This window comes from Chiloscyllium punctatum, chromosome 14 (genome assembly GCF_047496795.1).
Source record: "Chiloscyllium punctatum isolate Juve2018m chromosome 14, sChiPun1.3, whole genome shotgun sequence".
Taxonomy (NCBI): domain Eukaryota; kingdom Metazoa; phylum Chordata; class Chondrichthyes; order Orectolobiformes; family Hemiscylliidae; genus Chiloscyllium; species Chiloscyllium punctatum.
In genome coordinates, this window is record NC_092752.1 from 21,631,387 (window position 1) to 21,642,458 (window position 11,072).

Genomic DNA, 11,072 nt, shown 5'->3' on the forward strand with positions numbered 1-11,072 from the left:
GACACAAACAAAACCCTTCTTTACATTAAAATTGCTGGAAAGTGGAAACAAACTTGCCTTTATATGTTCATCTTCATGTTGTAGGGCATTCAAAAGTGCCATTGAGTACAGTCTGTGCCAAACAGGCAACTGCAGCAGCCAGTTTGGACAGAAGATCTCACAAACAGTAAGGAAGTGAAGGACCAGTTAATCTGTTTTGGTGGTGGGTGTGATCGATAAATACTTGCCAAGAGATTTGGAAAATCCATTCTTCATACACTACTATAGGATCCTTCTCATCTATTGTCAGAAGGAGGAGGGCATTGGTTTAGCATTTCAACCAACCCACTGGCTCTGACAACAGTGCTCCCTTCGTAGTGCATTATAAGGTGCTTGAAGCCCTGTACAGAAGCTTTAACCTATGACCTTTTAATTCAGAACTGCAAGTGTGACAACTGAGCCAAGACAAACGCTAATAAGCTGATTATAGTGTACTAATCTCAGCATGCATGATTCATCTTATTTCCCTGGCATCCATTGTATGCAGCCAACTTAAGTTATCCAATAGAAGCAGAAGTTGAAGTCCACTTGAAACTGATGGTTGATCATTTGCTCATTACTTATAATTCCAATTTGGAAACAACTATTATTTCTAAAGAGTTTTAGAGGAATGAACTGATCTTTCAAAGTACTGTAGGGATCCACGCACACAGGTTATGAAAGCTAGCTAGCTGGTGGATAAAGCACTTACAAAGGTTAATGGAATAATAAGCTTTACCATAATAGATGATGAATGTCAAACCCAGCAATAGAAATGTACAGCATAGAAACAGACTCTTCGGTCCAACTGGTGCATGCTGACCAGACACAGAGAGAAGTTATTAGATTACTTACAGTGTGGAAACAGGCCCTTCGGCCCAACAAGTCCACACCGCCCCGCCAATGCGTAACCCACCCATACCCCTAACCTAACACTACGAGCAATTTAGCATGACCAATTCACCTGACCTGCACATCTTTGGACTGTGGGAGGAAACCGGAGCACCCGGAGGAAACCCACGCAGACACGGGGAGAACATGCAAACTCCACACAGTCAGTCGCCTGAGGCAGGAATTGAACCCAGGTCTCTGGCGCTGTGAGGCAGCAGTGCTAACCACTGTGCCACCGTGCCGCCCACAAATATCCTAAATTAATGTGGTCCAATTTGCCAGCATTTGGCTCATATACCTCTAAACCCTTCCTATTGTATACCTATCCAGATGCCTTTTAAATGCTGTAATTCTACCAGCCTCCTCCACTTTCCCCAGCAGCTCATACCATACATGCACCACCCTTTGCACGAAAAAGTTGCCCCTCAGGTCTCCTTTAAATCTTTCCCCTTTCACTGTAAGCCTATGCCCTCTAGTTATAGATCCACCCAACTCAGGGAAAAGACCTTGTCTGTTTACTTTATCCATGCCCCTCATGATTTTATAAACCTCTACAAGATCACCCCTCAGTCTCCAATGCCCCAGGGAAAAGCAGCCCTAGTCTATTTAGTCTCTCCATATAGTCCAAACCCTCCAATGCTGGCAATATTCTTGTAAATCTTTTCTGAACCCTTCCAAGTTTCATAACACCCTTCCTGTAGAAGGGAGACCAGAATTGCACACAATATTCCAAAAGTGACCTAACCAATGTCCTGCACAGCCACAACATAACCTCCCAATGGTGTGACCTCACTGGTGCCAGAATCAAGACTATCTTGGAGACAGTGCAGAAAATTCTCAAAGGGAGTGGGACCAGCAGGCGGTCATTGTACGCATTAGCAACATAGGAAGGAAAAAGGATGAGATTCTGAAGGGAGAATATAGGATGTTAGGCAGGAATTTAAAAAGAAAGTCCTCAAGGGTAGTAATATCTGGATTGCTCCCAGTGGTACAAGTTAGTGAGGGTAGGAATAGGAGGATAGAACAGAGGAGCTGGTGCAGGGGCGAAGGGTTCACATTTTTGGGTCGTTGGAATTACTCCTGGGATAGATAGCACCTGAATTGGAAGGGGATTAATATACTGAGGTGGGCGGGGGAGGGAGCGATACTAAATGAATATTTTGCATCAGGGAACAGGGTATGGAAGATATAGAATGTGGGGAAATAAAATGTGACATCTTGAAAAATGTCCATATTCCAGAGAAGGTTGTGCTGGATGACTTAAAACACATAAAGGTGGATAAATCATAGAGTGTACCCTATCACAATCAATCGCTTGGAACCTGACCTTGTTACATTAGAGCCAGTCTTGGTACTGGAAACTTGGCTGTTTGTACGACATTCCCCTGAGAGTCTATCACCCCCTACCTTTTCCAAAACTGCACATTTGTTTGAGAAGGGGATAGTTACAGGAGACTCCTGCACTACCTGCCTCCCTCACTTACCTTTCCTGGTGGTAACCCATCTACCTGACTGTATCTGCAGTTTTTCACCCTTCCCATAACTGCCATCTATCACACCCTCTAGCTCTTGTAAATCTCTGATTGCTTCTAACTGCTGCTCCAACCGATCCATGTGATCTGAGAGGATTTGTAACCAAACATATTGCAGACATAATCATCAGCAACGTGGAGATTCTCCTTAATCTCCCATATCCAACAGGAAAAGCACATAATTCTACTAAAAGTCACTTTCGCACTTTAACAATCTACAGAAGATAGCACAGTCTTATTGCTGTAAAAATCACTGCTCCATCCTAACTTAGTACCTATGTTTTAATTTTAAAATTTTAATTAAGAAACAGGTCTCAATAAAACATATAACCAAAAAGAACCCACTCAACTCATTATTGAAAAAAGCCAGCAAGGTTATACTTTAAGACTTATCTGCACAAATGCTGTGAACTCTCCCACACAGGCTCTCAAACAATAGTGAATAAAAGTTGGAAAATCTTGCTAAAACTATATAAGGTATTATTTACGCCACACCTGTACTAGTATGAACAGTTTTAATCCGTTTATCTAAGGAGAGATACATAAGCATTTGACCAGAGACGTTTCACAAGGTTCATCCTGGTACAAAGGGATTTTTCTTTAAATGAGGAGAGGTTGAACAGCTTGATCTTTTATTCACTGGAGTTTGTAAGAATGAGCGGTGACATATTGAAACATACAGGATTCTTAGTGGCTTGACATGGTCGATGTAGAGAGTTTGTTTGCCTTTGTGGGAGAGTCTAGGACCAGAGGACATAATCTCAGATTAAACGGTTGCTCATTTAAAACAGATGTTGAGGAATAGAGAATAGTGAATTGCTGGAGTTGTTTACCATGGAAAACTGTCGAGGCAGGGTTCAAGGGTGAGGTGGATAGATTTTTAATCAGTAAGGGAATCAAGGTTCATGGATAAGGGAGGAAAGTGGCATTGAGGTTGATCAGATCAGCCATGATCTCATGAATGGTAGAGCGCAATCGATTCACCAAATGGTCTATTTCTGCTTCTGTGGCGTAACTGCATATCGTGGAGATTAGAGCCAAGAATGTGGGGCTGGAAAAGCACAGCCGGTCAGGCAGCATCCGAGGAGCAGGAAAATCAATGTTTCGGGCAAAAGCCCGAAGGAGTTTGCACAGAAATAGCATCAACGCTGACCTGGAGAGAAAACCTACAGAGGAAGATACAAAGAAAAGTTTCGACAGCTGGCTGGTTTTGAAATTTGAGTTTTTTTTGTAAATCTTAGTCGGGGGTTTTATTGGACCAGTATTGTAGAGGGGAAGATAAAAGATAGGTTTCAAGAAAGGAGTTGTAAATAGTTGTCACTTAATGATTCTCTGTTAGATTTTAAAAAATAAAGTTGTTAGTTCTTACTTAGTGACTTTTGGGATAGTTCTATGCCTCTCGAATCTTAACAGATTGCAGCAGGAGATGAATCTTTTCTGTGTTGCTAGTTTAAATTAGCAGAGGGGTTTATCCCATGTCATAACAGAAGCCTGTGGGCTCAAGCCTCATTCCATATACACATAATTGACGCTGTCACTCCAGTGTGATACTGAGGGAAAACTACATTATTGAAAGTATTGTCTTTTGATGTGGTAATTAATATATAGGGCCCATCAAACTTTTACAATTCTTCATTTGCTTGCTAACGATCCCTTTCACATTGTTCCAACATCAGCAGAAAATGTTATTTCAGCACCAACATATTAGGTTCATTGACCCTTTAACTCATTACTTTTGTGGCACCTTGCTGTTTGTAAGTTGGCTGCAATGTTAACTAATAGAATAAGAGTGACAACATTTCAAAATGAGCAAGTAGTTGTGAAGTGCTTTGGGATGCATTCAGAATGTGTTAGCACTGTATAAATGCATGGTCAGCCCTCCTTCCTTCTTCCATCTTTCACTGGTGAGTCAGAGGTTAGAAATTGAGCAACTTTTTAATTTATTTTTTCCACTCTACATCCAAGCTGCACTGAAACTTTGATCCATAAGTCTGTGAGCCTCATTATGACCTCTGAGAACACTCACACAAGCTGCCAGGTCGCAAACAAAGTCAACGCGGATCAAACTGATATTCCTGTTCAGATAAACCAAAGAAAAATACATAGTGCATTTGAGGTAGCCAGCTGCTTTTCTGTCACTTTCCTGAATTGTTCCAGAGAAACCGCACTAACTGTAAGTAGAGTGGATTTCATAGCGTCATAATGCATAGAAACAGGCTGTTCGGCCCACCATGTCTATGCCGACAAATACCAAACTATATTAATCCCATTAAGTTGCACTTGGTCCATAGCCTCCTATGCTCTTTTTAAGGGCTCACCCAGTTGGTTCTTAAATGTTGTAAAATTACCTGCCTCCATCAGCCTCTCAGGTAGCACCTTCTATATTGCTACCACCCTCTAGGTAAAAGTTTCTTTCCTCTTCAGGTCTCTTCTAAACCACTCACTCCTCACCTTAAGTTTGTGTCCTCTGATCTTAAGCCTATCTGCCATGGGGAAGAGATTCTTAGAATCTGCCCTGTCTTTGCCTCACATAATTTTTTATACCTCAGTCAGATCACCCCTCAGCACCAAGGAAAACAAACCCAACCCTATCCGGTCACTCCTCATAACTGAGACGTTTCATCCCAGGCAACTTCCTGGTGAATCTTGTCTGCAACCTCTCTAGTGCAATCATGTCCTTCCAATAGTGTGGTGACCAGAATTAAACACAGTATTTCATCTATGTCCTAACCAATGTTGCATAAAGTTGTAACAAGACTTCCCTGCTCCTATATTCTATGCCTGTCAAATGAAGACAAACATTTAATATGCCTTCTTCACTACTCTGTCAAACTGTGCTGAGTTAAAAATCACACAACATCAGGTTATAGTCCAACAGGTTTAATTGGAAGCACACTAGCTTTCGGAGCTGACACCTTCAGGGGTCCAGAGACTTGTACATCAAGGTACCTTTGTTCCTCAGTACTCCCTTAGGAACCTGCTATTCATTGTGTATATCCTTCTCTCATTAAACCTCCCAAAATGCATCAATTTACACCTGTCAGAATTAAATTCGATAAACCATTGCTCAGCCCAATTTACCAGCTGATCAATATCAGACTGTAGCCTGCGATAATCCTTCTCATTATCAACAACACTCCCACTATTCAAGTCATCTGCAAATCTACTGATTCCATCATCTACATTGACAGCCAGGTTGTTAATGTACATAACAAACCAGTAAGGATCCCAGCACCGATCCCTGTGGTCACAGGCTTCCAGTCACAAAAACACCCTTTCATTATCACTGTTTGCCTCCGATTTTGGATCCAGTTTGCCAACTTGCCTTGACTTCCATGGGTTCTTACCTTTTGGACCAGCCTTCCAAGTAGGACCCTTGTCAAAGGACTTACTGAAGTCCACTTGGAGAAAGAGGACTGCAGATGCTAGAGATCAGAGTCGAGAGTGTGGTGCTGGAAAAGCACAGCAGGTCAGGCAGCATCTGAGGTGCAGGAGAATCGACATTTCAGGCATAAGCCCTTCATCAGGGAGAGTGCTGCTCCTTGGATGCTGTCTGACCTGCTGTACTTTTCCAGCCCCACTCTCTGGACTCCATATAAATTACATTAGCTGTACTGCCCTGATCAATATATTTAGTCACCTTTTTAAAAAAAGACTCACTTAAATTAATCAGACAGGACCTCCCTCTGACAAATCCCTGACAAATTCCAAGTGTTGATTAATTCTGTCCCTCAGAATTTTTTCCAATATTTTTCCTACCAGAATTGCTCTACAATTACTTGGCCTTACCCATTGGCCTTCTTGAATAATGGAATCACATTAGCTAGCATCCAGTCATCTAGCACTTCTCCTAGGCTAGTGAGGTATTAAATATCTCCACTGGGGCCCCAGCAATATTCTTCCTTGTCTCCCATAGCAGCCTGGTATACATCTCAATCAGGAATTATACACCTTTATTCCCTTCTAACAAATCCTATATCTTGTCCTTATTAATTTTAATGTGTTCTAGAACCTGATCTTCCCAACTGATATCTCCAGCTACAATGTCTTTCTCCTCTGTTAATACAGATACATCACCCACATTCTCTGGCTCCCTGCCCAGGTCGCCTCATTGGTCTCTAATCAATCCCACTATTTCCCTGGTATTCCTCTTATTCTTAATATACTCATCAAAAGGTTTGGGGCTTTCCTTGGTGTCTCTCTCTGCCAAAGATATTTTGTGCCCCCTCTTTGCCCTCCTATTTTTTAAAAATTATCTCCTACATTCTCTATACGTTTGAAGAGCTTCCCCCATGTTTTTAAAGTGCTGTACCTGACATATGCTTCCTTTTTATTTATGAAACTGTTGATATCTCTTGACATCCAAAGTTTCCTGGACTTGCTGTCTTGCCCTGCGAGGAACACACTGGCCCTGAATTCTCACTATATTAGTTTTAAAAGACTCCCACTTTCCAGACTTACCTTCAAGCTGCTCCCAGTTTATGTATGCCAGATGCTGTCTCATGCTATTGAAATTGACTGTCCCCTAATTTTGACATGACTTGTGCACTATCCTTATCCCTTTCCATAATGACTTTGAAATTTAGAGAGTTATGGTCACAATCCCTAAAGTGTTCGCCCACTGAAACTTCAGTCACTTGACCTGCTTCATTCCGTGCAATATGTCCAATACTACCACATCTCTTGGAGGACTAACTATATATTGACATGAAAAGGTCTCCTGGATGGACTGTAAAACTTCCACCACTACTCGTACACCCCCACCTCCCCCCCCACACACACACACAAACACACACCCCCGCCCCAATCGTTTCACACTAAGGTGATTTTAGTGAACTTTTGCAAAGTCAATTCCCCAAAACTATAACCCAATTTCTCTCACACTTTTCTGTGGATTGCTTACATATGTGCTCCTCTTTCTCCCGCTGGGTGTTGAGAGGCTTGTCGTATAATTCTAGCAAAATAACTTCCCCTTTTTTACTTCCAAGCTCTACTCAGGTGATCTCATATGAAGATCCTTCTCGGACATTTTCCCTCATTACTGAAGTAATGGTTTCCTTTACCAACAATCCAATGCCCCCACATACATCCTCCTCTGCCATGCCTGAAACCTCTGTGCCCTAGAATGTTGAGCTGTGTTGTCAAAAATCATGAAGTTTATAGTTAATGGGAGGAATATCTGCCTGAACCTTGACTCCATAAGTGAAGTCCTTAATTTTAAATGGGAGCTGCAGTTTAACTCTGACAACAAAGTAAACTTGCAGATTTTTGAACTAGCCTCTTGCGCACTCTCTGTTATCATTGTTCCGAATTGGTGGCTGTGACTTCAGTTGCTTCGACTCAAGCTCTGGAATTCCTTCCCCACACTTTTCTCACCCTCCACCACACTATTCTCCTTTAACGCACTTCTTAAAACATGCCTGCGACCAGTCTGTAAAACTGACTTAATATCTCCTGCTTCAGTGTCGTTATATGAGGTAATGGTTCGGGAAGCGTGAACACTGAGAATGCATTAATTCCATCCAGCCTGATGAGGTCACACAACTTTGGCTGAAGAAGGAGTTAGCCTTGCGCAAATTCCCGATAGAGAGAGATGTGAAACACGTGGCTCCTGATAGTTATAATTATTGCCAAACTAATTAATTATTCCTATTGCATTCCTGAAGTATATATATATTGTTCGATAAGTGCCTCTTCTTGTTAAGACTCTATAGTGGTCCATCCTCTGTCACTGATAATAGACAGAGATTTAGACTCATTATGGAAAGGAACATTGGGAGCAACAAACTACTTCAACCATAAGCCACCAGTATTCAGAAGATCCAACATGCTGGGTATTTTGTTCAGTCATACTCCTGTGAAGCATCTTGGGAGGTTTCATTATTTAAATGTGCTATACAAATATAATTTGTTGTTATTGTTAGAATTGTAATAAAATATAATTTTTCTTGACTGCAAATGTTGCCATTGGCAACCAAGGCTTCAATATTAAAATTAGAAATGGCTTTATTGTCACATGTATTCAAATGAGTACAATGAAAAGATTACAAATCGCTATTTATGGCACAATCTCAGGTACAAAGGTAATTAAGTACAAAATCTTCAGTACAAATTGTAGGGAAAAAATATAATTAGAAGAATAAAGAAATAAAAAGTTCAGAATAACTGTCCTTCCAACTCAATCCAACCAAGCATCTACCCTCAAGTCAGCACTGAAACTTGACTTCAGACTGTGCTGATCTTCACCTTGTGGGTCTTGCAATCAGGAGACTGTTCCGGAATCATCTTAGGGCCAGACATCAACACTGAGGCCACACGGTGCCGAGAGACCACCATGATGGACCAGGAGGCCGCCACAATGGTTTGAGAGTGCACCATGTCAGGTCCACACTGAGGCCGGGAGTCTGTGTCTAGTCCACACTGAGGCCGGGAGTCTGAGTCCACACTGAGGCTGGGCGTCTGAGTCCACACTGAGGCCAGCGATCTGAGTCCACACTGAGGCTGGAAGTCTGAGACTGTGCTGAGGCTGGGGGTCTGAGTCCACACTGAGGCCAGGAGTCTGAGTTCATACTGAGGCTGGAAGTCTGAGACTGTGCTGAGGCCCGGGTGTCTGAGTCCACGCTGAGACCGGGAATCTGAGTCCACACTGAGGCTGGGGGTCTGAGTCCACACTGCGGCCGGGAATCTGAGTCTACACTGAGGCCGTGAGTCTGAGTCTGTGCTGAGGCCATGAGTCTGAGTCCACACACAGGCCGGGAGTCTGAGTCTGTGCTGAGGCCGGGAGTCTGAGTCCACAATGCGGCCGAGAATCTGAGTCCACACTGAGGCCGGGAGTCTGAGTCTGTGCTGAGGCTGGGTGGCTGAGTCCACACTGAGGCCAGGAGTCTCGGTCTACACTGAGGCGGGGAGTCGGTGTTCACACTGAGAACGGGGGTCTGAGTCCACACTGCGGCTGGGTAACTGATCCACACTACGGCCGTGGGTCTGAGTCTGTGCTGAGGCCAGGATGCTCACTCCATACTGAGGACGGGGTTCTGAGTCCACACTGCAGACAGGAATCTGAGCCATCACTGAGGCCGGGTGTCTGTGTCCACAATGAGGTCGGGAATCTGAATCCACACTGAGGCTGGGAGTCTGAGTCCACACTGAGGTCAGGAGTCTAAGTCTACACTGAGGTCAGGAGTCTGAGTCCACACTGAGGCCGGGAGTCTGAGTTCATACTGAGGCTGGGAGTCTGAGTCCACGCTGAGACCGGGAATCTGAGTCCACGCTGAAGCCGGGAGTCTGAGTCCACACTGAGGCCGTGAGTCTGAGTCTGTGCTGAGGCCAGGAGTCTGAGTCCACACTGAGGCCAGGAGTCTGAGTCTGGGCTGAGGCCGGGTGTCTGAGTCCACAATGCGACCGAGAATTTGAGTCCACACTGAGGCCGGGAGTCTGAGTGCATACTGAGGCTGGAAGTTTGAGACTGTGCTGAGGCTGGGGGTCTGAGTCCACGCTGAGACCGGGAATCTGAGTCCACACTGAGGCAGGGAGTCTGAGTCCACACTGAGGCAGGGAGTCAGGGGTCACACTGAGAACAGGAGTCTGAGTCCACACTGAGGCCAGGAGTCTCGGTCTACACTGAGGCGGGGAGTCGGTGTTCACACTGAGAACGGGGGTCTGAGTCCACACTGCGGCCAGGTAACTGATCCACACTACGGCCGGGGGTCTGAGTCTGTGCTGAGGCCAGGATGCTCACTCCATACTGAGGACGGGGTTCTGAGTCCACACTGCAGACAGGAATCTGAGCCAACACTGAAGCCGGGAGCGTGAGTCCACACTGAGGCCAAGTGTCTGTGTCCACAATGAGGCCAAGTGTCTGTGTCCACAATGAGGCCGGGAGTCTGAATCCACACTGAGGCTGGGAGTCTGAGTCCACACTGAGGATGGGAGTCTGAGTCCACACTGAGGTCGGGAGTCGTTGTCCACACTGAGGCCAGGAGTCTAAGTCTGTGCTGAACCGGGAGTCTGAGTCCACGCTGAGACTGGAAATCTGAGGCCACACTGAAGCCGGGAGTCTGAGTCCACACTGAGGCAGGGAATCTGAGTCCACGCTGAAGCCAGGAGTCTGAGTCCACACTGAGGCCAGGAGTCTGAGTCCACACACAGGCCGTGAGTCTGAGTCTGTGCTGAGGCCATGAGTCTGAGTCCACAATGCGACCGAGAATTTGAGTCCACACTGAGGCCGGGAGTCTGAGTGCATACTGAGGCTGGAAGTTTGAGACTGTGCTGAGGCTGGGGGTCTGAGTCCACGCTGAGACCGGGAATCTGAGTCCACACTGAGGCAGGGAGTCTGAGTCCACACTGAGGCAAGGAGTCTGAGTCCACACTGAGGCCAGGAGTCTGAGTCCACACTGAGGTCGTGAGTCTGAGTCTGTGCTGAGGCCATGAGTCTGAGTCCACACTAAGGCCGGGAGTCTGAGTCTGTGCTGAGGCCGGGAGTCTGAGTCCACAATGCGGCTGAGAATCTGAGTCCACGCTGAGGCCGGGAGTCTGAGTCTGTGCTGAGGCTGGGTGTCTGAGTCCACACTGAGGCAGGGAACAGGGGTCACACTGAGAACGGGAGTCTGAGTCCACACTGAGGCAGGGAGT